Raw genomic sequence first — 13,791 nt, forward strand, 5'->3', positions numbered from 1 at the left:
ACCTACTATTTGCTGAACTCTATGCTAGGTAATTAGGACAGCTTCTGACACCAACTACTGGAGTTAGACCCAACTTTATAGGTTGAGAGGACAGTCTTATACAATGCTACCTTTGCATCAGCACAAGTTCAGAAGTCCCCAGATGGCTACAGAGGTTCTCAGAGGTCTGACCAGATGGCTACAAATTCAGGGTTTCTTCTAACCCCTCAGGTTCAACAATCTGCTAGAACAATTCACAGAACTATGGAAAGCATTCTGCTTACAATTATAGTTCTATTATAGTGAAAGGATAAAAGGTAAATTAAAAGGAGCCTAAGAGAGAGACACATAGGGAGAAATCAGGAAGGGTCCTAAATGCAAAGTCTCCATTGTCTTCTCTCCTTTGAGTCAGGAAACATAATCCTCCAGGCACACTATTGTATCATAATACACAAAGGCACTATACAGTGCGATAGGAAGCACAGAGAACTCACCCATGTCCAGAATCCAGTCTTTGTTAGGGTTTCATTATGTTAGCATGATGGGTTAAATCACTGGCTCTGAGATTGAATTCAGTCTCCAGCTTCCTGGCCTCCCTGGGGGTCAGGCTAACATCACATGGCTCAAAGCATCAACATTTTTTTTTAAGATTTTATTTATATATTCATCAGGGACACAGAGAGAGAGAGAGAGGCAGAGACACAGGCAGAGGGAGAAGCAGGTTCCATGCAGGGAGCCTGACGTGGGACTTGATCCCGGGTCTCCAGGATCATACCCTGGGCTGAAGGTGGCACTAAACCGCTGAGCCACCTGGGCTGCCCCAGCATCAACATTTTAATCACTGGGTTAGTCTATCTGGTATGACCAGCCCCATACTGTGTAATAATATTGGGTTAAAATATCTAGAACCCTGGTGATCTTGTTAGCATAAAATATCAGGGTCTACCATGAATAAGAAATACTCCAATCACTAGAAAAATCCCAAGGATTTAGAGGCTACCTCTCTGAAACGAGGGATTAAGGCCAGTCGAATTCATTATTACATGAGTAATTTTCATGCATCACCTAACATAATTCCTCTAATTCATATATCCACCTGTTAAGGAAGGTGGTATTACTCTAGACATGAGGAAATACAAGTTTGGAGAACTTAAGTGACATTTCCAAGGCCATATAGCTCATGAGTGACAAAGCCCCAGGATTTAAAGTGATGTCGTCCTTTTCTCAACTCCTGTCCCCAAATTGGCCTAATCTACTACCTGATTATGCCTCATGTTCAATATTTATTACTAACACTAGAACAATTTTTCCAGTTCCTATATTTCAGTGACATGATCAGAGTTTCAAGGGAAGAAAGAGCATTTTTTATGAAAGATATTTAGCATACTCGGTAATTATCTTCAAAGTCAAAGGAGGCTGAGAAACGTTAAGGACGGAAGTAGACTTGAGTTCTAATCCCTGCCACTTTATAATGAGACCCTAAATCTGTGACATTTATCAAGGCATTAATAATCTCTGGGCCTCAGTGTATATGTATGAATGCTCTCCTATATTCCAAGATTATTATGAAATTCACATAACAATTATGAAAGCAGCGGTCATACTTTTTTTCAAGTTCCTTTTTGTTCCTTTATTTTTCTATGACATTTTATACCTTGTCACATTTCATATGATTTAAATATATAAGTTCAATATTAAACCAGATTGCAAACTCTACAAATAGCAGAGAACCAGTTTTTTAATGATACAGCTCAAATTTCTAGATTAGATTATAGCCATAGAAATTCAAGTTTCTGGGCACTTACGGACACAGTATAAACAGTGCATAGACAGAACCTTAACCAATTCCAATCAATCGCCCCCCTAGGAAAAACCGGAAATATTGAAGAGAAAAAAAAAATTTTAACATATACATTGTTATAAGGAAGAAAATACCAAAGAATTACTGGACCAAGAATCAAGAGACAAGGAAAGTCAAAGACGCCATGTATTTTAGGTTTTGTACTCTCAAGGGCATTATTGATGCTAATGAAGTTGCTACAGGGTGGCAGAGAGGCAGTGGACTATTTTTAATAGATCTGCGGTGCTAGTGAAATGAAGATTGTAGGCCAGGAAACTGGTGGGGAGCAGGGAGAGGCCCAGTGGATCTCTGTGGCTTTGGACTTGGTCCTCTAAGGCTACCCTTACAGCAAGAGTAAACTATGAATAGATAGGTTCTTTTAGGAATTGTAGCTCTCTGAATCATCTCAATCCTGGAGATTTTATAAGTAGAACTAGGATTGCTAGTGTCTCTGGAGCACCCAGTAGATACAAACATAAATCCTCTCTGGATGAAGATAGCATTTACAGGTAATCTTGCAAACACAGTATTTATTATATAATCAAACATAACCAAGGGAACAAAACATATGGATGAAACAAACATAACCAATCAAACAAATACCAAGGGAACAAAACTATATGGATGAAAACCAGCAGAAACAAGCAGTAGAAAGAGAAGAACAACCCTTAGTGTTATTGGGCAGAGAGAGACAAAACAAAGGAAGACAGAGAAAAGAAAGTAGAAGACAGAGAGAAAAAACAGTAATATAGTCTAAACTACATGTAACAGAAGTCCCAGAAAGAAAGGAGGGGGGGGGGGGGAGAAAAGCAGTAGTATTTGAAATAAAACATTTCAAAACTGAAGAAAAACATTAATCTAGAGATCAAAAAAGTTCTATAACTCCCAAGCAAAATGAATGAAAAGAAGCCTGCACTTAATTACATAAAAGTGTAAATGTTGAAAATAGAAATAAAAAATCTTAAAAGTAGGAATCCCTGGGTGGCTCAGCGGTTTAGCGCCTGCCTTCAAACCAGGGTGTGATCCTGGAGACCCTGGATCAAGTCCCACATCGGGCTCCCTGCATGGAGCCTGCTTCTCCCTTTGCCTGTGTCTCTGCCTCTCTCTCTCTGTGTCTCTCATGAATTAATAAATAAAATCTTTAAACAAAAAAATCTTAAATGTAGCTACAGTTGAGGAAGAAGGGAAAAAGAATATATTATCCTCATAGGAATAATAATGAAACTTTCAATAATAATAGAATCCAGAAGGCAGTTGAATGATACTTACAAGTGAAAATGACTAAAAATGCCTTCCAACCTAGAACTCTAGATCCAGTACAAATATACTTCATAATGAAAATGAAATAAAGATATGTGAAGAAAAAAACTATGAAAATATTTCTCTAGTAAAACCGTATCCATAGAAATACACTTAATGATGAAATCTTACAAATTTTCTCTCTGAGGTCAAGAATATACAAAAACACCTGGTCTGTCCATCTCCAATAAAAGATTAGAAATGAAAATACATTGATATTATTTGCCCATCATACAATTATATACAAAAAAAATCTAAAAGAGCATATAAAATTATTAAAATTAATAAGCAACAGTGCCAAGATTTCTAGATACAAGGTCAATAGTATCAATTATATTTCCTTATACCAGCAACAAATAGTTAGAAAATGAATTTTTATAAAGAACCATTTCCAACAACATTAAAATTATCAAGTATCTATAAATAGGGACGCCTGGTAGCTCAGCAGTTGAGCGTCTGCCTTTGGCTCAGGGCATGATCCCAGTTCCGGGATCGAGTCCCACATCGGGCTCCCTGTGAGGAGTCTGCTTCTCCCTCTGTCTGGGTCTCTGCCTCTGTGTGTGTGTGTGTGTCTCATGAATAAATAAATAAAATCTTTAAAAAATTATCTAGAAATAGGTCTAACAAAATTTGCAGAAGACTTCTATGTAGAAAACTATAAAATGATAATGGGATATTTAGGGATTCTTTAGTTTTAAAGAAAGTTTATATAAATCAAAGAAGATACTATGTGAATTTTAAAACTCATAAAGATGTCAAATATCCCCAAATGTGTCTTTTATGGAATTCCAATCAGAATCTGTGTGTGTGTGTGTGTGTGTGTGTGTGTGTGTGGGTGGGTATGTATAAAATGAGAACTATCACGACGATCTTAGAAAAGAAGAACAAGAAGAGATTTGTCTTACCAAATATCAAACATTTTTATAAAATTATAATAAGATAATGTGATATGAGCATAAGAACAGATCAATGGAATAGAATAAACAGCATATAAATTGACACACCTATAGCAGACATTTGATTTATAATAAAAGTGATACTACAAAGCAGTGGAAGAAAGAGTGTTTCACTGTATGATGCTAAGACAATGGACTATCAGTACTCAAAGTAAATGAAACTTTACATCTATCTCACACTGATTATGAAATTTTTTAAAAAATCAATTCCTGTTGGGTTGTAGGTTTATATATGAAAGAAAGAACAAAATTTATAGAAGATAATATAGGAGAATATCTTCATAATTTTGGGTGAGAAAACTATTCCTAAACAGGATATAAAAGCCTTAACCAGAAAGGAAAGGATGAATAATTAGAACTACATTAGGGAACACTACTAAAAAAGTAAAAAGACAAACCACTAAGAAAATTATTTCAATACATGTGTAACCTATAAAGGTTTGTATCTAGAATATATGAAGAATCCTACACATTAATAAAAAAAAAAAAACAATTTAAAAATTGGCCAAGACTCAGTCAGACTCTTCATAAAAGAAGATATTCAAATGGTCAGTAAGCATATGATAATACTTTAACATTATTAGTCACAGGGAACAACAAATTAAACCATAGAGAGATAATGCTACATACCCACTAGAATGGCTAAAATTGAAAAATTGAAATACAAAGTGTGGATGAAGATGTGAAACATTGGAAAAACTTCCACCATTGATGGGAGTGTAGATTTGTACAAACACTTTAAAAACAGTCCAGAATTTTCTTCTACTAAGGGTCAATATACACATATCCTATAACTCTACGATTCTGCTCCTAAGTATACACCCAACAAAAATGACAACACATAAGCACCAAGAAATATGCATGAGAATATTTATAGCATTGTCTTTGATAGTCAAAAAGCTGAAAACAATTTAAATGTCCATCAATGTTAGGATGGATACGTTACGCTATACACACACACAAAAAAACTATTTACAGCAACGCAAACAAACTACAACAACACATAAAACATGGATGAATCTCCCAAATAGATTGAGCTAAAGATGCCAGACACAAACTCTACTTACTGTTTTAATTCACTTACATAAGTTTTTTAAGGCAAAGCTAATGCATGCATGAGAAGATTAAAAGAACTGCTTGGAAGCAATTGTTATTAAAGTTAGGATAGCATCCATTTTGGGGGGAAATGAGGGAATAGTGATCACATGGGAATAATAGGTGCTTCTGAAAAAAAAAATAGGTGCTTCTGTCTTGGCATTGTTCTTTCTTTACTTAGGCAATAGTTAAGTAACGTTTTGTGATAAAACATTGATCCATATTTTTTTTAATTTTTCCCTTTTTTATGTCTATATTTCACCATAAAGAAAGCTTTATAAAAATATGAAGAGAAGAGAAAATGTACTTACCAATTTCACAGTGGTAATTCCCTCTTTGAAGGGGAGAGAGTTGCACAAGTAAGGTTGTAGAAAGGGGATTAAAGTATTCCTGTAACATTTTATTTCTTAAAAGGCATCTGAAGAAATAATGTCAAAATGTGAGCAGGTCAAATCTCTTAAATCTAGTGGACATGGTTCTCTGCCCGTTGCTGTAGGTTTGAAATACTGGAAAATAATTGTCTTTTTAAAGAATTTTACTACTTAACACTCCATTTTGTAAAATGTGAAAGGGCAATTCTAAACGTGTCTCCCAATGGATCAGTTCAAGGCATAGTGAGTTTGAAATAAATAACCACTCATTGATTAACTGGTTTGTGATTTATTGTAATTGTATTCCTATCGAGAAGACAAAATATTCTGAATTAGCTCTGTGTCTACCCAACACTACTCGCTTTACTTCTCCTCTCAAATAGGATCTAGCCAAGCTGGCCTTGGAATTTTGTTGTATACGCTGCCCACGTTGTTTCTCCTTAGGGTTTTGCAGGGCTGGTGATTCTTTAATTAATCAAGTTTTAGTTTAAAGCCTCTCTTTACAGAAACTTTCTTTTTGAGTGTGGTATCCACCATTCTCTGCTTATATAGCCAATCACTATCGTATCTTCTTTTTACTTCCTTTGGACATTAGTCATTATCTGAAATTATATTTCAATTATTTTTCAACTGTGTCTTCTCTTCATTAATACACAAAGTCTAAGAGGTGGAATATCTCTCTGTAACATTCACCATCATAAGTGGCATGTAGAGTAATGCCTAACACATAGATGTTAAATAAATAACGTTCTTGGATAAAAGATTTCATTAAGGCAACCAGATTTTTGCTATACATTTCATTTTATTCTCTATTTATCTACAGTTGATCCTTGAAAAGCATGGAGGTTAGGAGTGCCAACCTTCCACAGAGTCAAAAATCCACACCCAACTTTTGACTCTCCCAAAACTTAACTACTATGTTGACCAGAAGCCTTATGGATAACTTAATCAATGAACACGTATTTTGTATGTTAGATGTAATATATACTGTAATCTTATAATAAAGTAAGCTAGGGAAAAGAAAATGTTATTAAGAAAATCTTAAGAAAGAGAAAATACACGTAGACTACTGTACTATATTTTTACAAACCCATGTTTAAGTGGGCCCATGCATTTCAAACCTGTGTTTTTTGGACTCTCAAAAATGTTATGTTAGATGTAATATATACTGCAATCTTACAACAGATTAAGCTAGGGAAAAGAAAATGTTATTAAGAAAATCTTAAGAAAGAGAAAATACACACAGACTACTGTACTATACTTTTAAAAATCCATGTTTAAGTGGGCCCATGCATTTCAAATCTGTGTTTTTTGAGAGTCAACTCTATTTATCTGTCTTTCCATCCATCCATCCATCCATCCATCCATCCATCCATCCATCCATCTACACACTCATACATGCACATAATTGAGTAATAAAAGATGGACTTGGGAAACTTGGGAAATTTATTGGGATAAATGAAATTTACTAACACAATTAAGGCTGCAAACTATCTGTTGCTATTCTATATTAACTACAAGCTAAAATTATTTTGATCCACATGTCAGATAAAGTTTAAGAGAAACTTTTAAATGTTTTTTGGACTCACAGGAGAAGCAGTTAAAAATAGTGCCACTTGGTATCTAGGTAATACCTTCCTTGTACTCAACCAGGTAATGCCATCTATTAAAACCAGATTACAAAGCATTGCAGAGGAATATAGAACTTTAAATCATCAAAGAAGGAAAACACATTTCCTATTGGAGTATAGTACTTATGAGTCACAAAAATTTGAATTATTAACATTTGTGAAAATTTTGATAGAAAAATTCTATTTTAAAAACATCCAAGCTAGATTGACCACATAGAAAAAAATCTGTTTTCTAATAATTGTAAATTCTGAATGCTAAAATTATAGAATTTAGAATAATTCAATAAATTTTTCATTAATTTCTTAGAATATTGTAGGAAAATTACTGCAGTGATAAAGAGTTAATTCGTAAGAATCAGAAAGTTTCTAGGAAGGAAATGTCGTTTCACATCTGGGATATTACAAAGACCATATTTCATCCCTATGATGACACAGAAAATTACTGTTTTAGAAAAAGGAAGCTACCCAGGCCATTACAGCATTTAACTGATAACATTTTTAAATTAATTGTAGGTTGATGGGGTAAGTTAAATTCAAAACAGCAACCAGCAATAAGCAGGAAATATTTGTCTCTCTCTTAAATCACATAATAACCTTTAAATACAGTGAAGAAATAACTAAATGAAAAAACTATAAAATCATAAATGTAAAATTCATATAAAATTAATATATAAAAATATAAAAACACTATAGAAGGCATCTCAGGATGGTGCCATAAAATACCAAAAAAAAAAAAAAAAAAAAAAAAAAGATGTTTTAAAAGGAGAAAAAAATTATAGGAAGACATGTAACTGAGATAGTAAACCTGCAAGGATATCTTAAAAAAAATAAACATTTTATAAAATTAGTCTCATGAAAAATTATCTTTTTAAAATTTTGTTGATCATTTTTAAAGAAGCCCCTTCTAGAGGCAGATACATGCTTTCCTCCCCCCGCCCCCTTTTTCTATTCCCTACTTCTCCACTGCCATCACCTTAATCCAAGCATTCATGACCTCTTTCTTGGACTTCATCAATAACTTTAAACTTGTCTCCATATCTCCGACTCTTCAATAAATTCCTCTCACTGCATTCAGAGTAATCATTTTTAAAACAGTTCTACCTATATTACGTTGGTACTTAAACCCCTTTGGTGTCTTTCTGTTGCTGTGGAGATATGAAGAGGAACTGGGTTTAGAGATACTTCTGAAGTACAATAAATAGGATTTGACATATGGAATGGGGAAGAGAGAGGAGTCTAAGATGTTTCCCAAATTAGCTTGAGATACTGGGGGAATAATATCATTTAAAAGATCAAGTTTATAGGGCAAAGAAGAAAAGGGTATGGGTTTAATATTAGACTTACTGAGCTTGGAGAACCTATAGGAAATTCAGGTGGGGATCAATATTTGTGGGAAAGGTGGGAATTAAAGACAGATTGAGTTGTGGAAGCCATAGACATGAATCCAACACTCAGGAAATCTTTGTACAGTAAGAAATAAGAACTAAGAACAAAATTGTGAAGAATGCTAACATTTAAGGGGGAAAAGTGTCAGAGTATGAAAAGTAAGTAAAGAAGACAGAAAATAAGGGGGGAAGGGAAACAGGAAAGTTATTTGAGCACTGGAATAAGGAAATCCTGTATGTTGCATTTTAGTATATACTGAGCTCAGTTTTAAATTATGTCTTTTGAAAAAATAAAATGTTTCAGAAAAATGCTTAGTAATTTGGTGTGACCATTTCTTAACTGATTGAACTGATTAAACTTTGTGTTTTTAGACCTCAAGTGAAGAGGGTTGAGCTAATGTTGCTTCTCATTTTATTATACAATATCATTGATCCACGTAAGGCCCGGTCTTTTTATTTATTTTATTACTTTTTATCCTCCATTCTAGTAGATAACCATTGTTGTGCATAATGTATATCTTTCTTTTCTTTGTGTTCTTATAAAATGTGCTTTGATTAATGAGGAAATATTTTTAATCAAATAAGTGATAGTGCATGATATTTTTGGTTCTGATTTTTCCTTTTCACAAGCATAATTTTATACCCATTCATTGCTATGTGTATTTCTAAGTCATTACTTCTAATTGCTGCAGGAAATCCCATGATGTATAACCACCACATTTTAATTTAGACAGTCAGTTTGCTTCCAAATATTAATAATAATAACAGCAATGTTTCAGGAACATTTCCATTTACATATGTCTCCTTATGAACTTATGAAATAATTTCTCTCAGTTATATATTCATGAGCAGAGTTGATGGTCAAAATTCATGCACATACTTAATTTGGGTTATTATTGCCGTCTTGGTCTCTGAATGGCTGTCCCAGTTCATGCTCCCTCCAGCAGGAATAAGGGTTCTTGTATCCTCATATATTGACCAAGAGTTGGCACATCTGTCTTTTCGAATTACTGCCAGGCTAATAGGTGAAAAGTGATATTTCAATTTGCATTTCTGACCATTAATGATTTGGGGCATCTCTTTAGGTATTAATTTTTTTAAGTTTCCTTTTCTGCAAATTGCCCGTTCATGTTTTGTATCCATCTTCTTTTCTATTATTTTTTTTTCTTATTGATTTGAGGGCTTTGGACATTCTGGATATTAGGACCTTATCAGTTTTAGACTGTGCATATATCATCTTTCATTACATTATCCATCTGATACATCTGTCCATGATGTCTGCATTAGTTTCCCAGAGCTGTTATAACAAAGCACCACAAACTTGATGACTTAAAACAACAGAAGTTTATTCTTTCACAGATTTAAGGTTAAAAGACTGAAAGCAACAAGGTGTTGGCTCCCTCTGAAAGCTCTAAGGGAATATTCTTTGCTTCTTCCAGCTTTTGGTGGCACTTGTTCCTTGGCTTGTGGCAGCATAACTCCAATCTCTGCTTTGATCTTCACGTGGCATTCTTCCGCCTGTGTCTCTGTGCACCTGTCTGTTCACATGGTGTCGTGATCTAGTCAGGCTGTAATCAACAACAGACAGTTATTTCTCACCGTTCTGGAAGCTGGAAGTCCAAGATATGGGTGCCAGCATGGTCAGGAGAGTACTCCTTCCAGGTATCAAACTTCTCATTGTATCCTCCCATGGTAGAAATGGTCAACTGGCTTTCTAGAGCTTCTTTTATAAGAGCATTAATGCCATTAATGAGGGTTCTCTCAGAACCTGAGCACTTCCCAAAGGCCTCACCTCCTAATCCCATCACATTGGGTTTTAGGATTTCAATATATCAATTTTTCAGGGACAAATACATTCATATCATAGCATATTCAGACATGGCCCAGGAATACAAACACTCAGACCACAGCATATGGCACCAGTTATTGGCTTTGGAGCCCATCATAATCCAGTATGACCTTCTCTTAAAAAAATCACATCTGCCAGGACTATATTTCCAAATAAAGTCACATTCTGTGGTTCTGCATAGACATGAATTTTAGAGGGGCACTATTCAACAATATCCTCCTTTAAATAAATTTTTAAAAATTAAAATTTTATTTTTAAGTAATCTCTACATGCAATAGGGACTCAAACTTATAAACCCATTATCAAGAGTTGCATGCTTTACCAACTGAGCTAGCCAGGTACCCCAAATAAATGAAATTTTTATCTAATGCTCAGCATAGTGATTATAGTTATTATGTACTTGAAAGTTGCTAAGAGAGTAGTAGATCTTAAATGTTCTCACTACAAAAAAGAATTAGGAATTATGTGAGGGGATGCTACTGTGATAATCATTTCATGGTAAACAAGTATATCAAATAAACAGGCTATAAACCTTATACTTACACAATGTTACATGTCAATTTTTTCTAAATAAATTTTGGGGAAAAGAAAACATAGTGGTGTTGAAAGATATATAAATAGATAAAAATATTTTATAAAGTTGCATCATTCTACTGAGAGGAAAATATTCATTAGCTAAGACTATTAAAGCAAGATTTATATATAATATATATAACTACTGATTGACTTCCCAGCATTTAGCTGGGATTTGTGTAGCTCAAGATCAGCTGACTATACTGCTAGCTTGGCCCCAATTAAGTTTATTCCCATGGTCATAGTAACTGATTCAGGTCTGGACACATGACTTAACTGGGGACAGAGAGAGATTTGCTGAGGATTTCTGAGAAGGAAAATTCTTTACTTTTCTAAAAGAATTACCAGAAGAGATTTTCTCTTCTAGTTGCAAGTGACCAAGGGGACTTAAAGTCCATGAAGCTGCTTCCTACCATGATGGAAACCAGCCTGAGGACAAAACTAATCACAAAGTTAGGGAAATCCTTAGAAACTGCAGATAGATTGAAATTAAGCCCTAAGCCTTGGGCTTTCAGTTACATGATGTAAGTTTCTCCAGGTAAATAAGCAGGTTCAGAGTTCCACTACTCTCCAGCTATATGGCATTAAGCAAGTTCCTTAATTTCTCTAAGCTTCCCCTTCCTCAACTATAATGGGACATCCATAGTATTGAACTCTTAGAATATTGTGAGAATTAAATAGGACAATTGATGTAAGGCACCTGGTCCAGAATTAATCATTTTATAAGTGTGAAGTAATTGTGAAATACTATATTATTATCATCCTGATTTCTATTTGTATCACTAACATTATTATTATCAGACTAAGCAGCAAACCTAGGATGAACTCTCAAATCTTCTATCTTTTGGTTTGTGTTTCTTTTTAAACCAAGTAAAACCAAATTAGCTGTTGATCCTATAGCCACTGCATTAAAGTCTCTAATATACTTGATAACTTTATAGTTATTTATTTATTTTACAGAGAATCCTATGTATACAATGCACTAGGTTAAGCACCATAGACACAGCTTTGAACACAGTCATTCTTAATTGTCAAAGAGGTGAGAAAACTGGACTAAGCCACCATCTACTGCTGATAAGTCAGTTATCCATGAACAAGGCATTTTGACTATATAATCAAGTGAATCAGGATTTCCATGTTCAGAAACTATTGTAAAAAAGCAGTCAGTTTGGGGGTGCCTGGGTGGCTCAGTCAGTTAAGCATCTGCCTTAGGCTCAAGTCATGATCTCGGGGTCCTAGGATTGAGTCCCATGTTGGGCTCCCTTCTCGGTGGGGAGTCTGTTTCTCCCTCTTCTTTTTCCTCTGCCCCTCCCCACACTCGTTCTCTCTCTCTCTCTCAAATAAATAAATAAGATTTTTTTTAAAAAAGCAATCAGTTTGGAAACTACAAGAAAAAGAATAAAAAACAGAGAAGAGCAATTATAGAAACTCTAGCCACCCAAAGCTATTGTGCCCTGAGAAGATAATAAAAGATACCTAACAGAGATGGAAAGTATGGGGTAGAGTCCAAAGAAAAATGTCCTTTCCATCTGAATTAATTTTAATTCTCTTTAAATAACAGGTCTCTTAATGATTGTTTTTAAGGCACTGTTGCAAGAGGCCTTCATAACCTTAACTTACTAATATTGCGCAACATAAAACAAAACATTACATTTAAAAATGGAAATCCAAAAAATATAAGCACAACTTTTTCTTACCAACCTTGGTGAATGGGATATACTCTAGTAGAATGCTAAAACAGGTTGATTATTTTCATGATTTAAAAGTAAAGACCAGGACAGCCCCAGTGGCCCAGTGTGTTAGCACCGTCTTCAGCCCATGGTGTGATTCTAGAGATCCCGGATCGAGTCCCACATCAGGCTCCCTGCATGGAGTCTGCTTCTTCCTCTGCCTGTGTCTCTGCCTCTCTCTCTCTGTTTCTGTCATGAATAAATAAATAAAATCTTAAAAAAAAAAAGTAAAGATCATTGTTTACTTCAGGTGCATGTATTTTCCTGTGTAAGCAGTGGAAGTACTTTATCACAGAGAATAAACATATCAGAAGTATAATGCTGGGGGCGGGGAAGGAGGCTCCTCAAAAACACTTGGGGGAAAAAGTAAGCTGAAATAGATTTTTTTTTCTTTATCAGAAAATAGCAAGGAATAAAATAAGCAAGCAAACGAAGGAAGAAAAAAGGGAAAATAAAACACAACTACATACCCCAAGGAGCAGGAGACAGAAAATCTATGTAGCCAATAAATAACCCCCTTGTCAGAGAATCTATACACCATCCAAAGAGGCCGATTTGGGAAGTGCCGGCAAAGATAGGGAAGGCTCAATCACAGCAGTTATTGAAAAGAAAAAGGCAAAAAGAAACCAATAAAAGAGACAGGAAGCATGCATCTGACTCCTCTGTAAAAATGATTACAAATTGAATCTACTGGTTTCCATGGTTCCAGGGAGTTTTTTTTTATTTTCTGGTCTTGAGATGAAGTGAAAGAAGGAAAGGCCTTTCCCTTTCTACCTAGAATTCTAATTCCCCTAAAACAGGAATTTTTTTTTAATGTACCTTTAAATCCTATTTAAGAGCCAAGTATCCCAAAAGATATTTGCTAATTGACTTTGTGGCAGAGCTCAGACCCAGTGGAAAGAGGATCCAGTCAAGGAAAACCTTTTCCTCTCGTCTAACTATCCAATGCTTCAGAGTCTGAGAGCCAGATAATCAGTACATCAAGTGCTTGTCCAGGGCCTATTGGGTTACATTAAAATCCTGGTTGGCGTAAAATACATGTCACATAGGGCCTAGGCCCTGAAAACTTGATACCAAAGTAGA

General features: G+C 34.9%; 2 long non-coding RNA genes across 2 annotated transcripts in view; both read right to left on the reverse strand.

Annotated features, from left to right (window-relative positions):
• Positions 1–13,791, reverse strand: part of LOC111093093 — a 103,300-nt gene that overhangs the window by 43,744 nt on the left and 45,765 nt on the right. The gene's annotated exons all lie outside the window — the stretch shown is intronic.
• The window catches only part of LOC111093095, a 31,499-nt gene continuing 27,589 nt past the window's right edge, over positions 9,882–13,791 (reverse strand). The window contains exon 2 of the long non-coding RNA XR_005381208.1: positions 9,882–10,124. This is a non-coding gene — a long non-coding RNA (uncharacterized LOC111093095). The remainder of the gene's footprint in view (positions 10,125–13,791) is intronic.

Source organism: Canis lupus, chromosome 29 (genome assembly GCF_011100685.1).
Source record: "Canis lupus familiaris isolate Mischka breed German Shepherd chromosome 29, alternate assembly UU_Cfam_GSD_1.0, whole genome shotgun sequence".
In the NCBI taxonomy this organism is placed as follows: Eukaryota; Metazoa; Chordata; class Mammalia; order Carnivora; family Canidae; genus Canis; species Canis lupus.